Below are 17,742 nucleotides of genomic sequence, written 5' to 3' on the forward strand. Positions count from 1 at the left end.
GCTGTCTCTAAACGTGCCAGCCACCCAACCTGAGGAAGATGGAGGAGAGGGGATGAGAGAGAGAGAGAGACAGAGGAGGAAAAGGGAGCGAGCACACAAGATAAGAATTAAACACTCCAGCAGCTGTCTTTCTGACCGTCTCCCTGACTGATGAGATTAGAGCAGCCGTGTAATTGCCTCCAAAAGGTTTGAGTTATAGACGGAGTTATTCTATGGACGATGTAAGGGCAAGTCAAAAGTGCACCAAAAACCCATATTTATATTATAATGGATTACAGTCCATTTATCATTTCCCTTTACTGGGTAATGGGTATCTCTATTATCTTAAAGTTGTGTTATTAAAAAATGCACCATTTCACTTTGGCTTTTTTACGAGTTGTCACTTTCATCTGATTCAAATTTTACGTGTATAAAAATATTAATCGAGTTCGAAAAGCCAGATCTCAAATGTGATTATTTGATCACTAAATGAATCAATGACTAATTAAAAGCATTGTCATTGATTGACTTCGTGAAGATACAAAGCAAGCAATCGCAGCATTATTAATTCATTATTCTTTTCTTCTATTCGTTTTTTTTGGTGTGTGTGTATTTTATTGTTTTTTTTGAGGAGAGAGAAATAAACATGACAAAATATGGTGGAAAATGATGGATGAAAATCTCAAAAACTACAAGAGCCACAAACAGAGACGTCCCATACACCACATACTCATATGGCAGTGGTAGCGCTAACATGTGGTGAGAAAGAGAGCTCACAAATATTTCAAAATATGTTGGTGAATATACAGAAACCGTGAGGAGACGAATGATTCAGGTGTGATATACGTAGCAGGTTTCTAGACCAGGTCAGAAGGTGCTTTACAAAATACATTGGAACAGAATAAAAATAAGAAAGATAACATACTACAGATATTGTTGACTATTTTACCTACAAGCTCTTGGTGCATACAAGATGTTAACTGTAAGTAGATTTTTTATGGATCTCACTGTTTCTAATGGCTCTAAACTGCAGTCAACAGCTTTGCATATCATAACATCATCCTTTGCAAAGAAGTTTTTTATTTTTAACTTCCACAGTTTCTTCTGTTCAGTATATCATGTCCCTATCCCCCTCCACACACCACTTATTTAATGTATATGCAGCCACTTTGTTCTTTGCCGCACTCTCTGAATATTAAGTATTTCTGACCTTGGTGATGGAAAGACAACCACACTTAGCTGCTTTGAACTGTTTTTGATGTCCTGCATAATGGTTTGTGACTGCCCACCCCGCCACGTGCACCGCTCTGTCGCTGTGCACAAAGATTCTGCATCTATTCCCTTCCAAGCACCAGAGAAAGGTGCGACACAAACACCCCCGTCAGCTCTTCATGCACATTCATGCATCCTATTGTTCCAGATAGGAGAGAAAGATGGGAAAACAAGAAGGTCAGAAACGTCCTGTCTGTAATGGAAGTGAATAGTCAATGGAAAGTGTATTATTAAACGTCTCTGATGTTTACAAGGAAAAGATCCCTGATAGACTCCGACAAGCAAATTAACAGCACCATTCCACATTCAGCTTCAAAGACATTATATCTAAATGTAGATGCCATAGAGTGACAGTGTTTAGACTGCACGCTTTGCATTTCGGGGGGGCTAAGGAGATTTCCATCTGTCTGGTTTGGGTTTAATCCTGATGTTGACACTGCGCATTAACGACTCAGATTAGAATAAATAGCCCTCCGAACCAATTTGCCTCAAATATAGCAGAGTTGAACTCGGAATGTTGGATCAATTTTGATGTTATATTAATAATTCCCCTTGTGTACAGTGTTCTCAGCAAGTCCACCAATGGAGCCAGCGCTCCCCACTCAAAGTGAGTCTGTAAATAAAATTGGTTTTATTTCGCAGTTGATTTCACATTTACCACACAGCATGTTCATATTCACTTATTGACTTTTACTTTTATGTACATTTGCATTTTCCAACCTGTCCTATGAAATAACTGGGTACTCATGAGAGAGAGAGAGAGTTTCAGCCAATAACCTAATTTCATATACACGTTAATGAGAAACCTGAATTCAGTCAGGGTTAGAGACTGAAGCCCAGAACAAGCTCTGTTTCTAAATTCTTCTAAGGTATGACAAGACTGTTTCTAAGATATTTCCTGACAAGGGGGCACCTATATCAGTCACTAAGACAAATAAACTTAAATCTAAATGAGATTAAAAGTAAAAAGCAAAAAGAAACTTAAAAGAAACTAAAAAAAAGTCTCAAGATTTGTGTGTTCTTTATACAGTTCAAACACATTTCCAAGTTCTTGTGTTTCTACCAGCTGTGCTGAACTGGATGTTGTAGCTGATTATGTTGGCAGTTATAATTAGAGTAAAGAATTTGTTGAATATTTCTGTTTATATAACTTCTGTTGCCCTGCTTTTCATATTATCACAGCAAGTGCTCCCAGTTCTCTTTCTCACATACATACACTCTTACATTTTACTTACTCAACAGCTTCCTCCACTGTGGACTTGAATGCAAACTATATAGAATTTTTATTGTTTAGAAGATGCAATCTAATCATCTAATAATAAAAAAATAAATAAAGAGGAATAAATATGTTATATGGATGGCACAATTTTCATATGTCCCTGGTTCCAATTCTGGTTTGCATGGGTATTCTCTGTGTACTCCGGCATCCTCCCGCAGTACAAAGATATGCAGATTGTTAAGTTAATTGAAAAAGTCTGAATTGACCTTATGAGTGAATGGTTGTGAATGTCAGCTTATAATGCCGCCACATAAACATGTAGAAGGTTCTGCAGGGGAAGACTTGTTGATGTTGATGAAAAAAAGTGAACATCCTCATCAACTGATCATCAATAGAGCACACACACACACACACACACACACACACACAAACTTGTAAAGTAATAATTGGCACTGATGCATTTTGGGTTAATTGCCCAGCCCTAGCAAACTATAAGTCTGGTTCGTTCTAGCACTGTTGTTTAAAATAACTAAGAGCAATCATTGCTACAATGCATTAAAAGCGATGTACATTAATAAGTTAAACTAAATTATTGTGATGGTCAGATACTGACTATGAGCATTTCACTGCATTGAATTGTTTTGTTTAGTTTCTCCAACTGACCCGGTTCCTCTCTGTGCATGTAAACATGAATCCATTGGTTAACGGCCTCACTTCATAGGACAGTGGTGAGAGGTAGAGCCATCCTAACATGAGAGCTTTGTATTGAAAGTGACATAAACTCAATGGAACGAAGCTCGAGTGGGTTCCTCCCACCGACTGCTGAGCCTGGTTAGTCATGCATGCTATGGGAATGGAGCAGAATGTAATCACCTTCTCTTTTTTAATGGAGCTGTCAAGGCAATCACAAACCCGGGCCGGCCACAGCAGCTGAGGGTGTATGAAGAGGCACTAAGCCATCTGATGAGCCCTGGAGGCCTGATCACTTTGCTTAAAAAATTCGGCACACTCGATAGTCCGCGTGTGGGGAGAGACAATCCTCAGAGTGTGTACATACGTGTGTGTGCATGTACATGCATGGAAGTGAACACTTGAATGCAGAAAAGTATTCAGTCAAGTGAATTCACCGTTTGATTTATGAGCATGTGTTCTGTCCTGTGCCGTGCATGCCCCTAAGTGCACGTTCAGATGTGTATATATAAAAGGAGCTGTCCGTGAAATCCTCGTCTTTGCTGGTATGGCAGATGACACGGACTCATCACTGATGGCGGCCGCGGGATCGCGATGGCTAAAGGGGATTCTAATGAGATTCTAAGAAGACGAAAGAACATCTTCGACATCAGCTTTTCAAGTGGAGGGCAGTTGGGTTGGAAAATAGAAATTAGACTGGGAACATGAGAGGAGGGAACTGATATGACTGATGTGAGCTGATATGAGCTGACATCACTGAGGAGGACACCACACAGATCAGATTATGTAGCTGTGTTGGACAGTATGTATCGTTTCCAAAACTTGTATTCGATGATTAGATTAACTGCTCTTGATAAGGTGTAATGAGTAACTTAAATACTATAGGATAAACGAAGGCAACAAATATAATAGAAAGAAGAGATATGTTAATGAGAAAGATGAAGGAAAAGAAAGAGGAACAATTGCATAAATCAAATTTCATAAGGTTAATTATTAATAATTAAAACCACTGGTGTTTTATCCGGTAATGAGACAGAGGGCTGAACCCATATAACCTTAGGTTACAATATTCCTGCTTCTTTAGAGAAATTAATTTTGTACAATGATTAAATCTTGAGATGGGACAGGAAGTAATATAATTAAAGGTTGAATCCAAAGTGTTTTATCTGGTTTAATCAATTGATTGCCAAGTAAGGTTCCTCATTCAGGGCACGGAAAAGATATCATTATGTTTTTCCTTTTCTTTTCTTTGTGATCCAAGCTCATTAATCCCTTTATTGTGGAAATGTTGCCAAAAAGGTGCCACACTCGCAATGGCTGCATATAATGAGACATTTTTGAAACCTGCTTTGTTTTACTTTTATTTTACAAATACTTTCTTCATACGTGTCATTGGAAAGACATGTAACTACACCATCAATACATGACATCAGAGCTGTTAGTATATGCAGCTCTGATGTCAACATGCATTTCTATAGTTGGTCTCCCTTGGATGATAATACGAAGACTCTTCCCAACCGAGCACTGGCTGATCTGAATATCAAAGCACAGTGTTTTTCAAATGTATTCCGCATGTGTCGTTTTCCCTGTGTAGCTCTGACCCTGCAGTAGGAGCCTTCTGTTTGGATTCGCACAACCTCATTGCAGAATCCAAGCTGATGCTGCCCATGGGGATCGATATCAAAGACTTCATTTTCTATTACCAGATTGCATTTCTACGCTGTGCTTCCATACCCTCTGAGTTGAGGATTAGCATTTGACTGAGGAAAGCATCATTCTGTCACTACTTGCTTGAGTTTAGGAACTTAAAGCAATCACAAATCATGCCTAATTGCAAAGGTTATAAACATGGAGTTTTTTATATGCTGCCTGATGTCAATATCTCCCTTGATGGGGAATTGTGCAACCAGCTGTGGATCAGACACAGTTACATTTTTTTCACAAATGAATTTAATTTAAAGCTCCTTCATTTGACAAAGATTATTAAACCTTTGTAGAAGGGCTTTGAAGCTTTTGACATTGTCATTATAATCTGCATCAAAATCAGTATTTGAATGCTTTGTATTTTCTAAAAATAACTATGATTATTATTATCATTATTGCAGTAGCATTGGGCTAACACAAACATTTAAAATAGGTCATTAAATAAGAAATTGTAATCCAACATTATGTATTAACATTAATCATTATTATTTATTCTCAGATAAAAATATTTAATCTTCATGATAGTATTGTGCATCAGACCAGTAGAATGCTAATGTCCGAACACGCCCCTCCCCTGATCCACAAAAGCAATATAATATCATATAAGTACCACCAGAAAGTTGAGTGTCCTTCACTCAAACTTAACGCTTCTATCATTTAATATAATGCACTGCAATTGAGATGGTGCTAGACCACAAGTTGAAGCAATGATTAGTCTTCCTCCCCACAGAATTGCACATTATGCTGCATGTCTGCTCATCTCTTGCTCATCCCAAAGCTTTTTGGTCTTCGTCAGCATAAAGTGATAGTTACCTTCAGCGGATATCACTCCCATGTCTACCCTTCCTGTGTGACTTTCCCTAGGATTTATCTGATCACTGTTTGCAGAAATTTAATTTTTACACTCAGACCTAGAGTACAGCTCTCCTCTTTTTATTCCTTTAAAAAATGTCTACAGATAGACGCAGTCATTTGATTAAATAACAGGGAGCAAAAGACTGTTCTTATGGTGCTGCTCCCATTTTCAATGTTATTATAACAACCTAATTGTATTGAGTAGGAAGGTTCTGTTATTTGCCAAGCTAGTGGAAGCAATACCCACTGAATATCACTGCATAACAATTTTGTACCCCTCAAGTGCGGGGGCTCTCTCCACAAGTGACAGCAGGAACAAATCTCAAATGGCTGCCTTATCAGCAGGCCAGTGAATGATCAGAAATATCCATAAAGTCTTTACCAGCCATCTCAACAGGTTGTGCATCTCTATCCATCGAGTAAAAGTTTACCTGAGGTCCACAGTTACACCTGTTGTTCCACCCAGGGAAAATTACCAATAGCCACTGGGGCCAGAAAGAGTGTTATCCTCTGTCTGTTTTGGTTTCATATTGGCAGTCAGTTGTCAGTTGTCCCCTAAATGGAGCCTTAATTTATTCTGGGAAATATTGTCACAGGTGGCGGACAGAATTGTATTGTGAAACTGAGGCTTCCAGGAATCTGAATGTCGATGCTGCCATTATTCTAAAAACCATTACAGTGTGCAATCAACATTTACTTCATTATGATAAGTTAAAACAAAAACTTGTCTAATTCCACTTTAAGTATCCTTTAATTGAGCCTAGAAAAAAAAGCCTTATTCCCACTAATTGACTCCACCTGCCTTTCATCACGGCCCCCATTGTTTTCACATTTTATCTACATTTGTAATAATTTGATGATTTAGCAGCTTCTCCTGCAGCATCTGCCTGGTGGAGCCCCCTCCTCTGTGACATAGGAACCACAGAGACATTTGGCACATTATTTTGCAGTCATGAACCAGTGATTCCCCCTGTCTTATTCTAGTATGTGTATCCAATTTGATCAAACCTGGGAGAAGAACACATGCTATCCATCATGTTGGTGAATCACAGCTAAAATTAAGCAGCACCATCACAGTATTTTAAAACCCTAGTTCAAGCTTTTATAATGACTTTTAACTATATGTTTGCACCCATCAACATTATCTCTGCAGCTGCTTAGATCAATGTATGAGGTGACGTTTGCACAAGAGCAATCATGACTATTTTAATTCTAGAGCCAACACTGATACGTGTAACGGTGGATTGGTTTCTTTAAAGCCAAACTAATATCTTAGATGTGAGGAGGTTTACTATCAAATATCACTGAATGGTGACTAATACCTTGGCTGAGCTAATACACTACCAACAAGTTTCACAGGAACGCGCTCACATTCAGACCTCCACTGCAGTCACAGCTCTGACCATCAGCTTGTTTAGCGTTATGTGATTGAAATATCAAGGTCTAATTATTTTTGGTGGCAACAGTGCCTTAGCTTAACGATGCCTTTTAAAAGTTTAGTCTGAATATTTCACAGTGTGATGCAAAAGATCTAAACTTGACAATGTCTCATTTTCTTCATTAGCCCCCCCTCTAGCAAGGCTAGACATGTCAGCATTGTGCTCATATTACCAGGCTTCTCACGCACTGTGATTCATCCTTCATATTTTCCTTTGAATTACCTTGCTGATGGGGCTAATGAAATGTGGCCTATCGCAGGGGCAAATAGAGACAGATTCCTCGGAATAACAACAGACACGTTCTTTGTTTTATTCCCTGATGCCGCTAACCTTGACCTCCGCCCATTTTGAGGCCACTGGTCGGGTGAAGGCATGAGCAGGTGTGTGAGGGGAGTTAGCTCAGCCTCAAATCTACAGTCATCGGTTATTTGAAATGTATATTTCATACTGATTTCTGTCTGAGTGTGAAGAATCGGTGTTGATGAAATCCAGTGTACTGGATCATGTAGAGTGAAAATGATGGGAGGAGGAAATCAAACAAGAGCCATACTCCAACCAGCTGGCTGACCGGTTTTATTTTTGTCAGATGATGTGAAATTGAAACGTTTCTCCCCAGTGTTTCACTAAAATGAATGGCGAACAAATTTAAAATGTCTTTGGGATTTGTTGTGTTGCAACCGTTCCCCATTCCTCCCCCACATCTCCCAGAAACTCATAAAAGCTTTCCTCTCTGTGCCTTTTTCTTTTTCTCTACCCTCTCCCACACACATAAATAAACATTTCCAATATACCGACCATCCTGCTGTTTTTTAATTTTGTTGAGAACAATCCGTCCACCCGTCTCAAGTCTACGCCGAGCTGCGCTTCCCTCTCCTGACAGCTGTGAGCTTGATTCGTACCAGCAGCCGTGTCATTGATTCCTTTGCAGAGGCAGAACTACGACATCAATCTAGACTGTAATATCATCACCTGCAACCAGATACCTCTGCTTTCACTATTTCTATTCTTCTACACACACACACACACACACACACACACACACACACACACACACACACACTTGCAATTCTGAGGATAGCTGCTTGCATGCTTGAATTATTGATTAGGATTTCAGTTGAATATTGTAGTTTGTGTCTGTATAACAAAGGCCCTACTGGTCAAAAGTAAGAGTTTTAGCTATAGGAAGGAAATTTCATTACCTTATATAGCGAAAATACTTTTAATCTATTGAACTTGAGAAAGTATAGTAGTAATTTACGTGTCTGTCTTAACCTGTTTGATCTTCCTATATTTCAACACAGTTTGTTGATTCTAATCTCTGAGTTTGTGTTTCTATATAAAATTGTTGGCTGTGTGATAGACTGGTGAACTGGAGTCACACCCAAGTCCACGACCCTGAAGCTGCCAGTAGGACTATACACTACCCGAAATACTTGAGGTGTGGTCCGATAGCTTCAGAGACCAAACTCCACTCATACATTTCCGACGCTGGAGTATCGGCTGCTATGTCCAGCAATTTCTGTCACTTTCCGGGATGACAAAAGGGCCAGAGTGCTGATACACAACTAAATGCTAAATTAGCGTAACACTGACCAGTTGGAAAGAGATGAGCTGTTCACACCTCAGTTGCTCAAGAGATTCAAGATTAAAGAGAGTGTGCAATTGTCCCCGACAATGAAGCTGAAATCCAGTAAGATGCCAAGTTGGTCAGAAATATAAAGATAAAAACAAAGAGGTACAAAAATATGAAATGCAATGAAAAAAAACATCAAGGTAAAACAATTTAAAATAACAAATTTACACACAGAGAGCTACTGAATAAATTGAAGGAAATACCATTATGTACAAATGTTGTGGCAGTCTAGATAAACATTATTATGTTTAAAAGTATGCAGCATGTAAACTTTGAACAAATTACAACAACCAACTGAGAGGAAATGAGGGGCCTCAGGTCCTCAATGGGATGGACGCATACTTCAAACCCTAACAGTACATCAAATCCTAAAAGCTCATAATATACATGTAATTGATATCAAAGCAGCCCTGTAAGAACTAATATTTTCTTTTGAAAGGTACAGCAGTAAAATGAGTAGCTGTAAGTACAGCACCGCTTCTGAATAAATAGACTTTCTCTCTTTATGTATTCTCGTTTTAATATAACGTATGTTCCTCATAACAACATGTCATTTGGAAAACAAAGTGATGGTAAAGACTGTAATTAGAGCTGTGCTCTGACACAATGGGTGGATTTATTAACACACAAGCGGTAGTATAGGGATCCATACTTGCTCTCAGTGCTACTCGACATGTGGGGAGTTGGCAGCATTGACTCCATCACATTAAAGTCTATGAGCATAGTGAATAAAGCTGTACATGTGAAATTAAATGTCATCTCTAGAACGAGAAAATTGAATGGATTTGTCCAAGTGGCGTTCACTCGTTGGAACATGCTAATCCAGGCAGGGAGAGGTGTCTCTTTCCATGGAAATAGAAGCGATCAAGTGTTTTTGGAGTACTTTTGAAAGAGAAGCAACACTGGGCAAGAGGGAAAAAAACACAACAAGATGAAATGAGCAGCTGGACTGTGTGTCCACACCATCTCCCTTTGAAATGATTCATTCCATTTTGGTTAATTAGCAGCTACACTTGTAAAATGACCTCTGAATCCTGCCTGTGTCTGTAGCTCCCACTGCCTAGTGACAGGGATCTGTGTAGAGAGCAGATCAGAGAGAGAAAGAGAAAGAGAGGGATTAGACAAGGGAGTAAGCACAATAAGAGAGGACAGGGTGAATTGCTTTAAAAAGAGAAGAGGGAGAGCAAGAGATAACTAAGAAAAAAATCAAAAAAGTTATACCAAAGTGAGAGAGACAAACAAGCAAAGAACACAGTAAACCACATAAGATCAACTCAGGCGATGAGTCTAACGCTCCAATTACATGTGGCACTTGGTGACAGGATGCATGAGTGTGCTGTTGCTTTGTCCATTTGGCAAAAACAGAGATAAGGTCAAGTGGGTGATGCAGAACAAGGAGAGATTCCAAAGACAATGAGGAAAAGTTCGCTGTGTGTGTGTGTTTGTTTTTGTGCCAAAACTATGAAGCAGCACATAGACAGTGAACACAGAGTGGCTGACGTTTACGTGTCAATTTGGTGTTCGTATTGACAAACTTTTTTAGGTGGATAGAAAATTTGAGTGGAGAAAATTAAAAAAATAATTTCTTTAATATCGTTGCCCCTGTAATTTTATTATGGTATTACTCAAAGCAAAATGAACATCCTCATCGTTCAAACATTAGGGTGAAGAGTATTCAGCGAGCCGCTTTTGGAATTTTTTTCTCTCAAATATTTGCAATTGGTCTGAAAGTCTCCAACTATCCAAAAAAGTATTTTCACATTGCAAATCATAATTTGTTTTGAAATTCATGAATTGGTACTAACCTTGGTCCGAGGCATCTTTCATCTTTTACCATTTCACCCGTTGATTTTGTTCAGACTAAACCTACAGGTCTCAAGGTCTGAACCAAACAAGGTAATAAGTCTGAAAGCCCGGCAGAAATAATAATCCCACCCTACTATCCAGCAGCAGCTCAGTTAGCAGCCATTAGCCAGTAAACATACAAAGGAATCCTCTCTATAGTCCTCATGTTATTCAGGATCCCTGTGTATGAAGATAGTTTGAAAAGCAAACAATGCAGCCTCCCGCATGAAAACGTTCTTCTGTTCTTCTACTTCAATCGGTTTTTTTGTCGTGTGTTGTTTTGGTGGACCTGCATGAATGACAGGAGGATGTGACATGAGCTGCAGCAATTCGATTTTTATCAGAGCCACGCATATTAATAACAAGTGAATATGTGATCAGGTTAAAATCATATCTATGTACGATATGGATACGAAACACATGCCATGTCAACGAGAGCACACAGGGACGTGTGAGGAAATTTCACTGCGCCTGTCTAGTTAAGCATGCAGTCAGTGGCCTATAAATTCATGGGATGATACAAAGGGAGATCAGTGAGTGATAGATGGGAATTGGTCGAGCAGATCCACTCGCAGATTATTTATTGATTGGATATCAGAGGAGCAGGGTGAGGCAGTAGGAGTGTTAAAACTGACCTCAATATGGACATCGGATAAATTGCTCCCCACAAACAATCCCGAAGAAGTTTACTCTCAAATCCTCAGTTTTTCTAAAACTAATAAATGCACCTCTCATCTTTCATTCAATTGTTGGCCACCAAATCAAACTGTTCACACTTTTAAGACCCAGAGATGATTGGTATTTTCCTGTTAGATGGAAAGACATTATTCATTAGAGGCTACTTCTCCTGAGTGGTCTGTAATATACTGAATCTGTAAGCAGCTACATCTTGCACTGCATTAAAGGTTCAATGTGTAAGATTCAGGTGAAAGTGATTTTTGGCAGAAATTGAATATAAAATAATCTAGTGATGTTTTCACTGGAGTGTTTCATCTAAATTATATGAATTGTTGTTTTCTTTACCATAGAATGGGCTGTTTATATCTAAAACTTTATATTTACATGGAGGGGGGGGTCCTCTCTGTGGAGGCCGCCATGTTTCTTACTGTCGTCTAATACTGGACAAACTAAAACCTTTTGAGATTTCATGATAATTGCAGTTCACCACAGGTTCTCTTTCATGTTGGGAAGGGGAGGGTGAGATGAGGAGTATCCAGCTGCAACGTGAAAACTTCACCTCTAGATGTCACTAAATTCTACACACTGCACCTTTATGCTTTGATTGAGTTTGAACGTGGTGCCACGGTCCAGTGTTAATATTCAACAATTTACACCTGAGTATTTAAATCCTTCTGGGATTTGCTGCATGACTGACTATGTAAGGCACAACAGTAGCTACGGAAATTAGCATGAGATACTGGTCAAGTGCAGAAGCCCCATCAATTACTCCTGCTAATAAATTGATTTGTGTGTTTACACTCTGATAGTTATTCACAATCCATCCTTGTTTTATCTCTTTGGAGAACACAACAGATAATAACCTTTCAGGTTAGGAGACCTCCCTCCTCTACATCCATAATGATTGACTTATTTCCATCACACACTCATATGAATCCTGTCTTGTGCAGTTCACAGTGCACAGAATAACACGATGCAGAAAGTATGTGTTCTGCCATCAAATTACTTGTTATCTGCATTAATGAGCATTTGCATCACCCCCTGCTGTGAACATAGAGTTTCAACACCATCTGCTATTTGTTATATTCCCTGTTACCCAGCCCATGCTCCTTTGAAGAGGCCCTTTAAAAAGCTTTCAACTATAATGCTAAATAGCTGTCACTGCCGGCATTTGGACACAACCAGAATACAAATGTACAGGGCAGAAGGAAAAAGGGAAAAAAAATATAATAAAACCACAGATGAGGAGTTGCAGCAGGGCCAAGTCCTTATGGGTGATTCCCTGGAGGGTTCAGGGGCCAACAGGTTGAGAGGACAACCCGCTGCCCTGTGGCACCATAACACCTGAATCTCATCTGCTTTAAAACAGTGCATGCATTATGAAAGAAAGGATCTGTGTGTTTAAGTCAAGAATAAAGTTAAGAATAAATTGTTTCAACAATATTCTGATTATGTTAAAGTTCATTCAAATGAGCCAAAAGCAGCCTGATCCGCATGTTTTGATCGAAAATGCTAAAAAGGTGGCGAGTGTTGTTTTCACTGAGCCCCAGTTACAACTACAGAAAACCTTTTGTGCCTCAAATTATAATTGTATCATTCATTCACATGCATGTTTGCAATTTAGATTATAAGTTTTACTTATTGTTACCATACTGTTTAAAAATGATAAATTATAACTTGCAAACATTACCACTTTATTGAAAAGTTGTAATCCCTGTAATCAAAAATAAACTGCAGACAAGCAGTAAAGCTAAAATACCAAACCTTGCCTTTAATACACCTGATAATTATTCAACCATTATTTCTTTTGGAAGATGATGTATGAATGTGGTACCTATGTACAGCAGTGACTCCAGTATTTTATTCTGATTAGAATAAATTCAAACAACAGCTTTCATGCTGTCTAATTGTGGTTCTTGTTTGTCTTTGTTGGTTTAATTCAGCTTCTGCACTCTTAATTAGTACTGATATTTTAAGAATTACGTTTGAACTATATATATATATTTCTTTCATCTTACCTATAAAACTGTGCACTGGGATGTATATTCTTCTTATGACCTTTTGCTATGGGATTAAGTAAACAAGGTGATTTCTATACGCTGTAGTTTCCAGAGACAATCAAGCTTGATGGAGGGCCAGGCCAACCGTGACATTTGTAATTGGGACTAGCTGTCATTGTCACGGTGATTTATGATATAATTAATGAACAATTAGGTGACATATTAGCTTGGTTCTTCTTTGTTTTGGCCCATATTTTGTTTTAAAGTTTTTCTAGCTGATTAGATTTTCCACAACCTCATTGGTTTCAGACAAAACACTGCAAATATGTCTAGCAAATGCTAAATGCATGTATAAATAAAAATTCAACAAAATCATTTTTTTAATTTTTTCATTCTTGAAAATGTACTATAGAGAACGGCACAGTGATATCCCCCATGCAATGAATCACAGAAGGGCCATAAAACTATATACACATTGTGTGTACATGTATACAACAGAAGGACAAAACTGCATCAAATGTGAATGTGTTTTAAAGCAACAGTCTCAATAACATTTAAATTGGCTTATAAATGCTATTTGTTTGAGTGTAGTTCATCCTAGTTTCATCCTATAAATATTCCGTGCCTGTGTCAATGTGGTATTTCAAGGTAATTAAAAGACAAATTGCCCTTGGAATGAATCTGTTTGGTCTCCTCAAAGCACAACACAGTTCCTTTGTTTCTTGTTTCTTTGTACGTGTGTTGAGGAGGACTGGAGCTGCGCTCTTATTCCTCGGCTGGGCTTCCTGAGACTTGACAGACCCAGCAGGAGACAATCGATAAACTCTCCCACCACCTACAAGAAGATGAACTTGGAGGATACCTCAGAGCAGGCAGCCTTAATTTCTCTCATGAGGTTTAGCAGGAGGACTCATTAGACTAATACACCTTTGTTAATCACTCCCACTACAGCCGCTATCTAAACACCAGCATGGGGGAAAAATGCTGTGTTCTTTACTAGGGACCGGATCAGTTCAGGTTTGTTAACCAATTCATCACCAGAGCACCAGATGAAATTGACTCCTCAGTAACATGCCTCAGGTTTCCAAAGTTGGTCTTTATTGGACTACTTTCATTTGTTTCTGTTAATATTGTGTTATTTTCAAATTTAGGACAGAGACTAAAGTAATTACTCTGTCCGTTAAAGCAGTGTTTTCTACATCCTTCTTGTTTCTGGCAACAATAATAGAAAATGTTTCCATATGAACCACAGACGAATGCAATGATGATGAAAAAGTGAAGTAAAAGCGTATCGATTGCACCCCTGGTGGCTGGCTGCAGTATTGATCATAAATGCTGCCTTTCCCGTATCAGTGGATCGGACATGGCCCAAAATAAAAAAAGCAAAGAATGTGTTAAGTAATTTTTTTCTCAAAGATGGTTTCTTTCATTTTTATGTTCAAGTGTTAATTTTTCTGGTAAGTTTGGTTTTAATTAGTCATTTGATGCTATAACTAGAATTACTGCACCGCGGCTGCTTCCGTCGAGTACATATTTCTACATACCTTTACGACAGATTCATATAAAGGTTACTGTGACATTCGACCACTGAAACATAATCACTTTATCTTTGAGTCCAAGTGAATTTTGATCAAAAGTTGAAGGAATTCCCTCAAGTAGTCTCGAAATATAACATTCAAGAGGCCTCCATGACCTTGACCTTTGACCACTGAAATCTAATCAGTTAATCAGTGAGTCCAAGTCAATTGTACCAGATGTAATGAAATTCCCTACAGGCAGTTCTAATATATCATATTCAGGGCTGGATTGGCCATCTGGCATACCTGGCCCTTTCCCGGTGGGCTGACGCAGTCGTCTTTTTTGTTGGCTTATAAAACAGGTAAATCTGCCCATTGGTTTTGTTTCTTAATCGACACTGGGCTGGCCGAATCACATCTTTAAACACCTCCCCTTTTGGGCTCTAAGCCAGCGTCATTAAATAATGAATCTGAAAAAAAAGGGGAAGAAACGCGAGGGAGGCACGGGGGAACTGCGAGATAAAACGGGCGGACGTATGGACAACCTGAAAAGATAATGAACAATGGGGTGAAACATCATGATTGACAGCTGAGGGCTGACTCACGATTAGTCCAGTGAAGGTACACACCGCAGCTCCATCCGCTGATTCATACTGAACAGACTCTGGCTCCAAGTGACGTTATCAAGGTAAGATGGCAGTGTTTGTATCCAGGATATTTTGGCTTCATTTTAGGAGGGTGTGGAGACGCGTTATCTATCTTTAAATACAGTCTGAGCTCTGAACCTTGATGGTTCAGCTGTTATGCACACAGCTATCAACATATGCAGGATATCACTCAGAGAAAAGATTTATTTCTTTTACGTGTGACACAGTGGTTCACTTCAGAAGAACCCTGGGTGGATACCTTGTTAGTGTTCACTGCCTTTCTCTTTTCCAATTGTCGCTCCAGCGCAGCGATATCCATCTGAGGATTCCCTCTATCACACTGTTGGCTGAATGTCAGTGCAGTGGAAAGATTCATCGGTGGTCACCTGCTGAGGGTTGTCAATTGAACGCCTCAGGAGGGAGCTATATCAGCATAACATGAGCCCATTTTCAGACATATTTCACATTCTATGATCATACTCTACCCTTGTTTTCTCTTTTGAAAGGGGATCTTTGCTTGTCACGTGTAAAGATTAGAGTTAGTGTGGGGGCACACTCTGAAGCACAGTAGTAACCTGGCCCTGTCGGCTTGCAGGGGGCGGATGAGGTGAGTTTGAAAGGGAAACTATCAGAACAGAACAAGACACAGCAGGAGACAACAGCTTCCCGCCGGGTATCGGCTCATTACACAAGGAATAAAAGAATTCTTAAGAATGCATTGGAGTTGTTCTCATTTTACGAGACCACAAAGACAGGCGCACCTGGAACCTGACAACGCAATACAGCTCCACTCCACTAAAAAATGGTTAAACACTCGAGTATATGTTTAAGATTAATGGCTGGTTTAAGTGCTTTTATAATGAATGCAGCCATATAATAAATTGTACTGGGGTTAGTGTTTTTCTAAGAACGACTCAAAGCTTCAAAACATTCAAGGCTTGCATTTGCTCTGGGAAAAGCCTGAGGAAGTGCCTGCGGCATTTCATCCATGCTTATTAGATATGTTTAATAAGGGTAAAAAAAAAACAAAGCCAGCAGATTTCCTAATGAGGTCTGATATGCATACATGTCACACTCACTGTTTATTACTCAATGAAGTAAGACCTGAGACCTGTTGGTAAGAGGCTCCCTGAGGATATAATAAGATGTGTTATATGTATATAACAAGTTTAATCTTAAAGAAAACACAGGGTCTGGGGTCATTTCAGTTTCTATTTCATATTTTTTTGTGTTTTATTATCAAAGGAGCTGCCTGCATGGTGCTACTAACCTTTTCCTATCACATATTCATGTAGCTGCCAGAAGACATATGCTACATTTATGTGGACAACTTCTCTTTAATGCTTATTAAGTCATATTATCATATTAAGCGATAAATCTGTGGTAATTAAGTGAGAGGTACGGTTAAACTGAGATAATTCACCCCTCACATGATGCAAAGCAACTTTGATGATGCAACCTGTGACATGGGTTTCATGTTCATTTATTTCAGTCTGTGCTTTTGATGTGGTTATTCAAAGAAATATTACACGGACACATGCTATTGTTCTGTGACCCGCGCTCATGCACGCAGAACAGATTTAACAGCTGGATGAAAGACGACAGATAAAATTGTCCATGCTGATGTAATATTTAATGCCTGCTTGACTCTTCTACGACACAAACTTTTCCCCTCGTTTTGTGAGCCACACTCATCAGGCCTCAGGCCCTAATACTTTTATGTGTCCGTAAAAATTCAGAATTTAATTCTACTTTGCTTTTATGATAGAAATTCTCAAATCACAGATGTTGTTTCATTCTAGAAACTATAAAAGCTCAACTCTGGTCAATATAACTTCCATTTATAACGATGCACACTGGCATAGCCAGAAGCAGTAGTGAGTGTGTCTGTGTTTTTCACCAAGCAGGAGTCAGAAAATAATGTCAATGCATTTTTTGAGGTATCTCAGCATTCTATAGGACCATAGGCACGACTTTAAACATATATACTGATAAATAATGAATGATGACATGGTAAGAATGATGTCATCATGCTGTCACTGTGAAGACAGAAGATGGCCTACTATATAATGTAGTAGTTCTTTAACTTTTGAAGCCAATATGATACACAATCCAAAGCTATTTAGATGAATAAATCATTCATCATCATATTGTGTAAATGACAATAAGTTTAGTTCCTCTGATACCTTTCATTTGGGTTTGTGACAGACGTTAAACCCAAAGTTAACACAACATTTTCATGCTGAGCTAAGCAAACAGATTGC

The sequence above is a fragment of the Paralichthys olivaceus genome, chromosome 16 (genome assembly GCF_024713975.1).
Source record: "Paralichthys olivaceus isolate ysfri-2021 chromosome 16, ASM2471397v2, whole genome shotgun sequence".
NCBI lineage: Eukaryota > Metazoa > Chordata > Actinopteri > Pleuronectiformes > Paralichthyidae > Paralichthys > Paralichthys olivaceus.